We start from the raw sequence: 11,843 nt of genomic DNA on the forward strand, positions 1-11,843 counted from the left end.
CCCCTTACTCTCTTAAAACACACAAAATATATGTCATATAACAATTGTTTCAATCTAATAAAGGGTAATATGCAAAATGAGTTTAAGATATTTAGAGTATGAGTTTCATCTTTGGTGTTTCTCCACTTCAAACAGGCCTGGATAGTAACTCGACAGAGTCACTACAAGAGAACAAGCATTGCTTTGCTACCAGCTAGTTTGGAGAGTACCCTAGTGAGGTCACTTACTTCACCTACCTACACAGGAAGCCTTCCTCTTCTTTCAACCTTTTTTTTTTTTTTAATAGGACCGTGCTTCGACAATTATTATTTTCAATAGGAGGAAGAGGGATCATGAATTATTGAGAGTAGAGGAGGTTTCCCCTAAAGAGAAGTATTTATAAAACCTCTGATATTTGTTTGCTTGCTTTAGATTTTCCCTTTATCCTTTCTTTACTTGACTGGATCAGCAAGAAAAACACTATTTACTTACAATACCAAGTTGACGAACGAGGATCCTAGAATAGATACGGGATTTATAGTTTGACCAAAGGCTTTCCGTTCAAGTATATAATATTTTCCATTCAAACATCATTGACTTTAATGACATGTAAACACATAATAGAGAAGAGGTAGCATATCAACCAAGCATTGTTTGTCATCACAATTTCCCTTTTCAAGTTTTGTCACAAGAGAATATTACATGAAAATTCTTACTAAACAAAACAAAAGGAACATACATGACAAGACACAAAAATAAAACCAAAGAATAAGGCAAATGAAGGCAGAACATAAAAAACTGTGCAAAATATACAATAAGAAAACAAACAAATGCAAAGACTCGATGGAGAGCAAGATAGAGGATGGTTGATATTTAAGGAAATCTAAATGCAACTATGCCTACTACTAACCTAATCAACTAGAAGGTCAGGGATAAGTGTAATGCTATTTCCAATGTAACAATCGTCGTTCCCGACTGGAAAGCACAAATATGAGAACAATTGAAACTATTATATAATAATGTGAAACATAAAATATAGAACTTGAAAATCTTTCTCAAAAAATTGAAGATATTTCTTAAAAGAAGAAAGATTTTCCACATCAGATGACTTTACCCAACCCTCTACCTTACCTTATTTTTGAAAACCATAATCAAACAAACCTCGATGGCTCCATGTGAATGTACCCATACTTGTATTATCTTTCTTAAAAAAATTGGGAAAGAGAAAAACTTGCTTCAAGAAAATGGGGCTGCTAAGTAAGACACTTTTACTTGATGATATATTGGACCTTGAAATTCAAAAAAATCCTCTTGGAGATCTTAAAATCCTTGGGAGAAGGAGCTTCCAATTAATGGTGTGGGATCAAGATGAGAATCTTGTGAGGGAAAATAAATTTGATCATGTTCAAGAAGCTGGTCAAGATAGTGAGGACTTCACATAACCGTCAACAAAGGATGAAGTTCCTCAACTACTTGACAAGTATCTGAACATTGAGATGACATATCATAAGAGTCAATAGATGTAAAAACTATCATGAGATGTACATGAGGGAAAATGACAAATTAAATGACAATTATCATGATCTTTTAGATTAATTAAGGCACAAGACTCTTGGCCAATACACAACAAAGATAAATCAATTTGAACAAATTTGAAAATGCTTCAAATAAAAGAATCATCTTCCTTATGAGTTGAACGTGAAAAACCATCTACTTGTGATTGGCTAAAAACTGGACTAACATCAAAATAATTAAAAAGGAATGTCAATATGGCAATCACATGAAACCAATTGAGATGTAGTGGATGAAAAATAGGAACTTGATTCAACAAATAACACAAGAATTCATTTACATTGAAGAGGATATCTGGTTCCATGAAGAATACAATTAGTAGTAGAAAATTCACAAGAAGGATTAGGAGCTTCTTACTTTCAAAAACATCTAATAGATATGAATCCTTACACCAAAGATAATATTTAGAATGAATAATTCACAACTTCACTCATCCATGAGAGATATACGTTCCAAACTTGAGTTTGATATAAGAAATTTACATGAAGAATGATCAATTGAAATCGAATGTTCAATCTGGCCAGAGACAAAATCTTCAAAGCTTGAAAAGTTATATTTGAAAAACCAAACAACTGTCAAGAAGGAATTTACATACAGTGAAATAGTGAAAAGGAATTATGAAAGAATATCCAAATCTTATTTAGTTCAGGGGTCTTACCAGAGTCACGAGAACCTGTGATAACCATTAATAGAAGTCAAAGTTCCTGGAATTCCTAATGATTACCCAAAATTTCAAAAATTATAGAATTTCATTTTGAAGAGTGAGCTAGATCATTCATGGTGTGTGGACGATTTCCATTAATAATTTCAACTAGAACATTACTAACCAAATGGAAGCCATCCACATCACTGATTTAGCTAGAATTTACTTCTTAAACAAATATATTACCTAAGTAATCAGATTCTTCTAAGTGAGCATCCAAGGATGAGTAGATTGGAAAAATACCACGAGAAACCTAAACTAAGGAATCCTCCTTACGCTATGCTGGAAATGATAAGGAACGGAATGGATACTTCATAAGGTTCTTACCTTCTTATTCATCATGGATGACCTCACTACCTTGTGTCAATTCAAAATAAAACTCATTAGATGATGAAATTGAAGAGCATGGAGTATCTTCTTCATGATTTGATGCATTACAAACAATAAAATGTAAGGGATAGTGAGGTGAAAAGGTAGTTTCCATAAGAATATATTCTTGGACCAAATCAGGTTTGAGGTCTAAGTCTTCCAAAACAAACTCTTTTTGAGAAACTGAAGGATAAAATGGTTCACTTGGGAAACCATCATTACATACAATAACAGAGTCAGAATAAACATAATGAAGGTTGTTCAAGAATTCATATTGATTATGAAAATGAATTTCATTTGAGTCATCATCGAGATTATTAGATTCAAAATCAACCAAGGATGGAAGAACATTACCTTGACACAGAGGATTTTGAAAAGGAAAAGAAAGATGAAGAGGATCCTCACATTCCTAATCCTCTATCCATGAAGACTGAATACCTTGCACCTAATCACTATTTGGTGTAGTTTTTAACCCCGTAAATAAATTACATGGATACAAATTCTAAGAATAGAAAATAAACAAATGCGAGAGCATAACACATAAAACACATATACACAGAGATTTTCCCTTAGATCCCGAAACCGGGACTACCAGCTTGATTTTTCATTATGTTTCTTTCAATGTTACAATACATATTTATACATGTCGAAGCATCCAATACCATGGACCAAAAAACATTGTGTCTAAAACCATGGACCGAAAACCATCACATCTAAAACCATGTGCGAAAACCATGCACAAAACCATAGGTAGGTCCACCCAACCTAATATAGGGTCCAAAAAAAATTCCCCAGGGCACTACCTCAGACCCCATAGAGGGTGGCTACCCACCCCCCTCAAACCCCCTGGATAGTGGGGGGGCTCTACCCCCTCTCTAACTCGGTGGTTAACTAGGGAAGTCGTGGAAGGAATGTAACACAACCCAACATTCTCCCACTTGTTGTTTTCTTTCCATAGGAGAGCTTAGTCATTTATCCATCCTTGAAATGCCTATTATTTCTCTATACCAAGAGAAATTCTCAGAGCTCACATATTTTGTCAATGCATCTATATTATTCTTCAAAGTATCCACCTTTACTAGCAACACCTTTTTGTCTTCTATCATAACCCTCACAAAGTGATACTGAACGTCAACGTGATTTTTCTTTGAATGATAAGCAGGGTGCTTTGCTAATAAAATTGCACTTTGTCTGTCACAATATATCCTTATAGCTCCCTATACTAACCCCATACTTGAACACAATCTCTGCAACCAAACTGCTTCCTTGCTTACATGAGTGGCTGCCATGTATTATGCCTCTGTAGTTGATAGTTCCACTACAGCTTGTTTCTTACTCATCCAACTGACTGCACCTCCAAATAGGTTAAATACACACCCACTTGTAGATCTTCTCTGATCCAGATCTCCAGCCCAGTCTGCATCAACAAAGCCATGAATATCCAACACTATGTCCAATCCTGGTCTTCCTTAGTAGCACGAGCCATAATCACTAGTGCCACGCAAACACCTGAAAACGTTCAGTGTTCCTTCCCTTGTTTTGACATAAACCTACTCAATACTCCCACTGCATGTGTAATGTCTACTCTAGTACATACCATCACATACATCAGGCTAGCGACTGCACTTGCATATGGAACACGGGACATTTCCTCTTCCTCTTCTTGTGTCTTGGGACACTATTCAGCAGATAACTTTACACCTACACGAATAGGAACCTTCACCAGTTTACTATCATGCATATTAAACCTCTGCAATATTATCTCGACATACTTCCTCTAGTTTAACTAGAGCTTCCTCTTTGCCCGATCTCTTTTAATTTCCATACCCATAATATAGTTTGCAGCACCAAGATCTTTCATGTCGAATTTGGAGGAAAATTGGGTCTACAAATTCTCGATAATTTCTTTGTCATTTCCAACTACAAACATATCATCCACATACAAGACCAGATTAATTTAAAATACACATAGTGATCTTCTTCGCTTCTAGTGAAGCCAAGTCCCCGTATAAATGTATCAAATTTGTGATACCACATTCTTGGTGACTGTTTTAACCCATACAAAGACTTCTTTAACTTGCAAACCGGTTTTTTCTTACCCTTCAGTGGAAAGACTTCAGGTTGCTTCATGTATATCTCCTCTTCCAGATCCCGGTGAAAAAAATGTTTTCTTCACATCCATCTGTTCTACCTCAAAATCAAATGTAGCAACAACAAATAAAAGTAATCTAATATAAGCTACCTTGGAAACAGGAGAAAAAATATCACCAAAATCAATTCTTGACACTTGGGAATAACCTTTTACTACCAACCAAGCTTTGAATTTCTCCACCTTTCCTTCTGAATTTGTCTTCTTCTTGAACACCCATTTGTTGCCAATGGGTTTCCTTCCAGACGATAACTCCACCAGATCCCATGCCTCATTTTTGTGCAAAGATGCCATTTCATCAACCATGGCCTCTTTCTAGAGTTTTCCATCCTCTGAACCTATTACTTCATTCATAGTTCTGGGATCATCATTAGTAATAGATAAAGAAAAATTTTAACATAAATCAAATGGGCTATACCTTTTTGGCTGCCTTCTTTCTCGAACTAATCTTCTCACACCTGGAGTTTGTGGCTCTTCATCTTTTGATTCCTCCTCTGTTGTAGAGTCTGATTCTTCCTCCTTAAGCTCAAACTCTATCTTCTCAAGTTCCTTTGGTTGTACTTCATGTTTAATAACATCTTTCACCTCTCTGAACACCACATCTCAGCTGTACACAACCTTCCTTGTTATTGGGTTCCAAAGCTTATAACCCTTTAACCCATCCTTATACCCAATAAAAATGCACTTTTCAGATTTACTATCCAACTTGGTTCTTTTCTCCTTTGGAACATGTACATATGCATGACATCCAAATACCCTCAAATGTGAAAGAGAAGGTTTCTTACCAGTCCATACCTCTTGTGGAGTCTTATCCTCCAACGCTGATGAAGGTGATTTGTTGACCAGGTAACATGCAGTCTCTGTAGGTTTTAACTCCGTACAGAAATTACCTGCATATGAATTCTAAAACACAGAAAATAAAAAATGCGAGAGAATAACACATATAGCACATATACATAGATATTTTCCCTTGGATCCCAAAATTGGGACTACCAGATTTATTTTTCATTATGTTCCTTTCAATGTTATAATACATATTTATACATGTCGAAGCATCCAATACCATGGACCAAAAACTATCGCGTCCAAAACCATGTGCGAAAATCATGCACAAAACCATAAGTAGGTCCGCCCAACCTAATATAGGGTCCAAACATTCGTGGAAAGAATAATACAACCCAATATTCTCCCACTTGTTGTTTTGTTTCCATAGGGGGCCACAAGACAGCTTAGTCATTTATCCAGCCCTGCAATTCCCATTATTTATTTACACCAAGAGAACTTCTTAGAGCTCACAGATTTTCTCAATGCATCTGCAATATTCTTCAAAGTGTCCACCTTTACCAGCAACACCTTTTTGTCTTCTATCATATCCCTCACAAAGTGATACTGAACATCAATGTGCTTTGCCTTTGAATGGTAAGCATGGTTCTTTGCCAAGAAAATTGCACTTTGGCTGTCACAGTCTATCCTTATAGCTCCATGTACTATCCCCATACATGAACACAATCTCTACAACGAAATTGCTTCCTTGCTTGCATGAGTGGCTGCCATGTATTCTTCCTCTGTAATTGATAGTGCCACTATAGATTGTTTCTTACTCATCCAACTGACTGCACCTCCAAATAGGTTAAATACATACCCACTTGTAGATATTCTCTGATCCAGATCTCCAACCCATTTCACATCAAAAAAGCCACGAATATCCAACGCTATGTCCAATCCTGGTCTTCCTTGGTAGCACAAGCCATAATCACTAGTTCCACACAAATACCTGAAAACGTTCAGTGTTCCCTCCCTAGTTTTGACATAAACCTGCTCAGTACTCCCACTTCATGTGTAATGTTTGGTCTAGTACAGACCATCACATACATCAGGCTACCGACTCCACTTACATATGGAACACGCGACATATCCTCTTCCTCTTCTTGTGTCTTGGGACACTGTTCAGCTGATAACTTTACACCTACAAGAATGTGATACTTCACCTGTTTACTATCCTGCATATTAAACCTCTGCAATATTGTCTTGACATACTTCCTCTGGTTTAACAAGAGATTCCTCTTTGCCTGATCTCTTTTAATTTCCATGCCCAAAATATAGTTTGCAGCACCAAGATCTTTCATGTCGAATTTGGAGGATAATTGGGTCTTCAAATCCTGGATAATTTCTTTGTCATTTCCAACCAGCAACATATCATCCATATACAAGACCAAATAAATAACATGGTCACCAATTAATCTAAAATACACATAGTGATCTACTTTTCTTCTGGTGAAGCAAAGTCCTCGTATACATGTATCAAATTTCTGATACCACATCCTTGGTGACTGTTTTAATCCATACATAGACTTCTTTAACTTGCATACCAGTTCTTTCTTACCCTTCACTGCAAAGCCTTCAAGTTGCTACATGTAGATCTACTCTTCCAGATCCTCATGAAGAATTGTTGTCTTCACATCCATCTATTCTACCTCAAAATCAAAAGTAGCAGCAACAGATAAAAGTAATCTAATAGAAGTTACCTTTGCAACAGGAGAAAAAAATATCACCAAAATCAATTCCCGGCACCTGGGAATAACCTTTCGCTACCAACAAAGATTTGTATTTCTCCACCTTTCCTTTTGCATTTGTCTTCTTCTTGAACACCCAGTTTCTTCCAATTGATTTCCTTCCAGCCGATAACTCCACCAAATCCCAAGCCTCATTTTTGTGCAAAGATGCCATTTCATCAACCATGGCCTCTTTCTAGAGTTTTCCATCCTCTGAATCTATTGATTTCTTCACAATTCTGGGATCATCATCGGTAACATATAAAGAAAAATTTGAGCAGAAAGCAGATGGACTATACCTTTATGGCTGCCTCCTTTCTCGAACAGATCTTCTCACAACCAGAGTTTATGGCTCCTCATCTTCTGATTCCTCCTCTGCTATAGAGTCAGATTCTTCCTCCTTTAGCTCAAAATCAATCTTCTCAAGTTATTTTGGTTGGACTTCATGTTTAATAACATCTTTCACCTCTCTAAATACCACATCTCAGTTGTACACAACCTTCCTTGTTACTGGGTTCCAAAGCTTATAATCGTTTAAACCATCCTTATACCTAATAAAGATGCACTTTTCAGATTTACTATCCAACTTGGTTCGTTTCTCCTTTGGAACATGTACATATGCATCACATCCAAATACCCTCAGATGTGAAAGAGATGGTTTCTTACCAGTCTATACCTCTTGTGGTGTCTTATCCTCCAACACTGATGAAGGTGATCTATTGACCAGGTAACTTGTTGTCTCCACCATCTCTACCCAGAATTCTTGTCCTATCCCGAGACCACTAAGCATGCTTCTTGCCCTTTCCTTCGATGTCTTGTTCATTCTTTCTGAAACTCCATTTTTCTCAAGTGTGTATGGAGTAGTATTATGCTGTGCTATACCAAACTTCTTATAGAATTCTTCAAATTCCTTACTGCAAAACTCTCCACCGTTATCTGTCCTCAACACCTTTATCTTCTTCTCTGTCTAGTTTTCCACCAGAGCCTTAAATTCTTTAAAACTGTCAAAGAATTTAGATTTCTTCTTAAGGATATATATCCATGTATTCCTTGAGAAGGGATCTATAAATGATACATAGTACACAGACTTACCCAGTGATGGAATCTTCACAGGTCCAAACACATCACTATGCACAAGCTCTAATATCTATTTCGACCTCTTAACACCAAAGGGAAAACTCACCCGATTCTGCTTCCCATACACAAAGTTTTCACAGAAATCAAAATCCAGAGAGCCATTACTCATACCTTCTACCATACCTTTACCATGAAGTATTTGAAGGCCCTTCTCTCCAATATGTCCAAGCCTTTGATGCCAAAACATGGTCTTCTATCCAGAGACCACTGGATTTCTTGCTCCACTTTCAGGAACCACAAAACTATTTCACCCATCAACAACAATGCTACCTTGCAGCTTGTACAGAGTTCCAATTCGAACTCCCTGCATCAATACCAGTGCTTGCCGAACCATCTTGCAGGTATCCTTCTCAAACATTGTTTTTACACCTGCATCATCCATCTTGCTTACAGAATTAAGATTTCTGGCGAATGCAGGAATATGTAGAACACCCGAAAGTGTTCTAACCCTTCCATCTTGCAAATTCAACTTTACTTTTCCATGACCAACGATTCTAGCCTTCCTATCATCCCTTAAGAAGACATCAACACCATCGTATTTCTCATATCCAGTCTCTATGGGGAGTGAAGTGAAAGGATGCACCTGAGTCAATAAACCATGCGTCATGATCTACATGTGTACTTGAAGAAGCCAAGTACACATCCCCACCTTCATCTAAGGTGGTTTTCGCCTTTTTAGAAGGAACATCATCAGATCCCTTTCCTTCGTCAGGAGTTTTAGATTTATAGTCCCTTTTGTAGTGTCCTTCCTTTTCACATTTTCAACACACCACCTTTACAGGTTTTCCTGGAGATTTAGATCTCCCTCTAGATTTAAATCTCCCTCTCAATGACTTATTTTTGTTTCTGTTCTAGGACTGACCTCCTACAGACAAGGCATCACCATTCTGGATCTCCGTATTTTTCCGTCTCATCCCCTCCGTCAGCAAGAATGAGACTATTTCATCAAACTGTAAGGAAGTTGCATTGCCACCTGTTGCAATAACCAAACTATCCCACGAATCTAGTAGAGAACACAACAAACTAATGCACTTATCTTCATCTAAAATTTTGATATCAATAGATGATAACTGACTTAACACAGTATTAAACACATTCAGATGCTCTGTCACTGAGTCTCCATCTTTCATCCTCAGGCTATACAAATTCTTCTGTAGGAACAATTTATTCACGAGAGACTTAGATTGGTACAAAGTCCCTAACTTGTCCCAGAAATCCTTCATCGTAGCTTCCCTGATACATTCAACAATACTGAATTTGAGACACACAATCGTATTGTGCTCTTTTCCTTATGATCCAACTTCTTCCATTCTTAAGCAGATACTCCCGTTGGTTTAGTACCTGGATCTACCATGATCCGCTCATCTTTATCCACCAACAGATCCTCCATCTTGAGTTTCCACTACTCAAAAATATGACCATTAAATTTCTCGATCTCTATCTTTCCACCGCTCACCATCTTCTTTCACCACCAGAATCGATCCCACAGATCTCCCATTGAATGGGGTCTACCATAGGCCCGAGTGAAACCACTCAGCAACAAAATCATCCCCTTGAAGCCAGAATAGCTCTGATACCAAATGTAAGTTTTAAATCCGTACAGAAATAACCTGCATACGAATTCTAAAACACATAAAATAAACAATGTGAGATCATAACACATATAGAACATATACACAGAGATTTTCCCCTGGATCCCAAAACTCGGACTACCAGATTGATTTTTCATTATGTTCCTTTAATTGTTACAATACATATTTATGCATGTCGAAGCATCTAATACCATGGACCGAAAACCATCGCGTCCAAAACCATGTGCGAAAATCATGCACAAAACCATAAGTAGGTCCACCCAATCTAATATAGGGTTCAATTTTTTTTATTTTTTTTTCTGTGGTGCCTCCCTGAACCCCATAGAGGGGGCCAACCCACTCCCCTCAAACCCCCCTGTAACCCTCCCACTGCACAATTGGCGAAACGAAGGGGGGGTTCTACCCCCCCTCTAACCCCCCAGTTCACTACGTTGGCTAGTGATCCGAATCGGATCCATAGAAAGACTATCAAGAACCTTGACTGTATCGAGTTGAACAAATCCTTGAAAATTCCAAAACAGCAATTGAAAACACCCTAAACTAGTGGCCATTGCAGCCGGTGTGGAACGACGAGGACCTCGGTCAAAGAATGCTGATCGAGGCCCATGGAGACTGCGTAGGAGGTCAAAGTAGTCCCTGGGAGCCCCAGATCGAGAAAAGGAGCTGATTTTCGATGTGAAATTAGCACATCACTGGGAAAACAGGGCTGAAATGGAGGGGCCTTAAGCACTTGCTCACATTGAGAGCCAGAGGACCACGGGCGGAAAAAGGTAAAGCGCTAAAGTACAATGGCGGGACCCACGACTTGGAAAAGTGGTGGTATTGATCGGTGCGCCCTTGAACGACAAGAGGTTTTGGAGGAGAGCGGAGCGATCCCACTCAGCGATCGACGCATGGCAGCGGAGGTGAGAGAAAAACCGTCGTGATCACGCATTATCAGTCGAGCAAGTCAACCGCGCTCGACGTGCATATGACGTTGGATATGGAGACGCCCAGATCGGATGGCCGAGATTGTGCCCGATGGAGGAAGCGAAGTCGACAGTGGATTAAGCTGAGTTCTAAAGATATTTGGAGTCCGTTTGACCACCACGGCGGAGAAAGATCGCATCAACGACATAACGGAAGAAACGAACCGATGAAGCATGTTGGCACCAGTTAGATGGAGACACGTGGCTTCTTCCTTAGCGATCGTGCTGACACTGAACAAGGAATTCCAAGCACGCAGGTGATAGGTGAATCGACGTAAGCGGAAGAGGAACCAAACAAGCATAGAGATCGAATGGCTAAAGCCATGAACATAGATAGTCAAATTCAGAGGAGAGAGGAGTCCAAGAGACCAAGAAAGACAGTGAACAGTGAACCCTGAGAGGAGGATTGAACACAGAGAACAGTAAAGCCAAGCAGAGGAGATAGAGGGCCGAGCTAACCACAGGCAGCGTCAAGCACTAGAGAGCTTGAAGATTCAAGCCTTCCCATAGAGGAATGTGTTCGGACTGAGCATCACATTTGGCTCTTTCCACTGTATACCAAGGGTCACAGAGCTGGTAGGAAGAAAAAGAGTCTGTGAACTCCGAGTGGCTTGGGGAATCCAAGAACCACCATAGCAAGCAAAATCTGCTTCAGGAGAACTCACATTGAGTCCCTGTATTGTAATTTCTCTACTAAAGACACAATAAAACAAGCCCACCATTGAAGCTGGACTAGAGACGTAGCCCTGGAGAATAGGGTGAACTCCTTATTAAAAATTGTCTGTGCCTTTGTGTTGCTTACTGTATTTCTCTGTTGTCTTT

The sequence above is a fragment of the Pinus tabuliformis genome, chromosome 1_1 (genome assembly GCF_031772625.1).
Source record: "Pinus tabuliformis cultivar Carrire ecotype Pingquan chromosome 1_1, CPIR1, whole genome shotgun sequence".
NCBI classification, from domain to species: Eukaryota; Viridiplantae; Streptophyta; class Pinopsida; order Pinales; family Pinaceae; genus Pinus; species Pinus tabuliformis.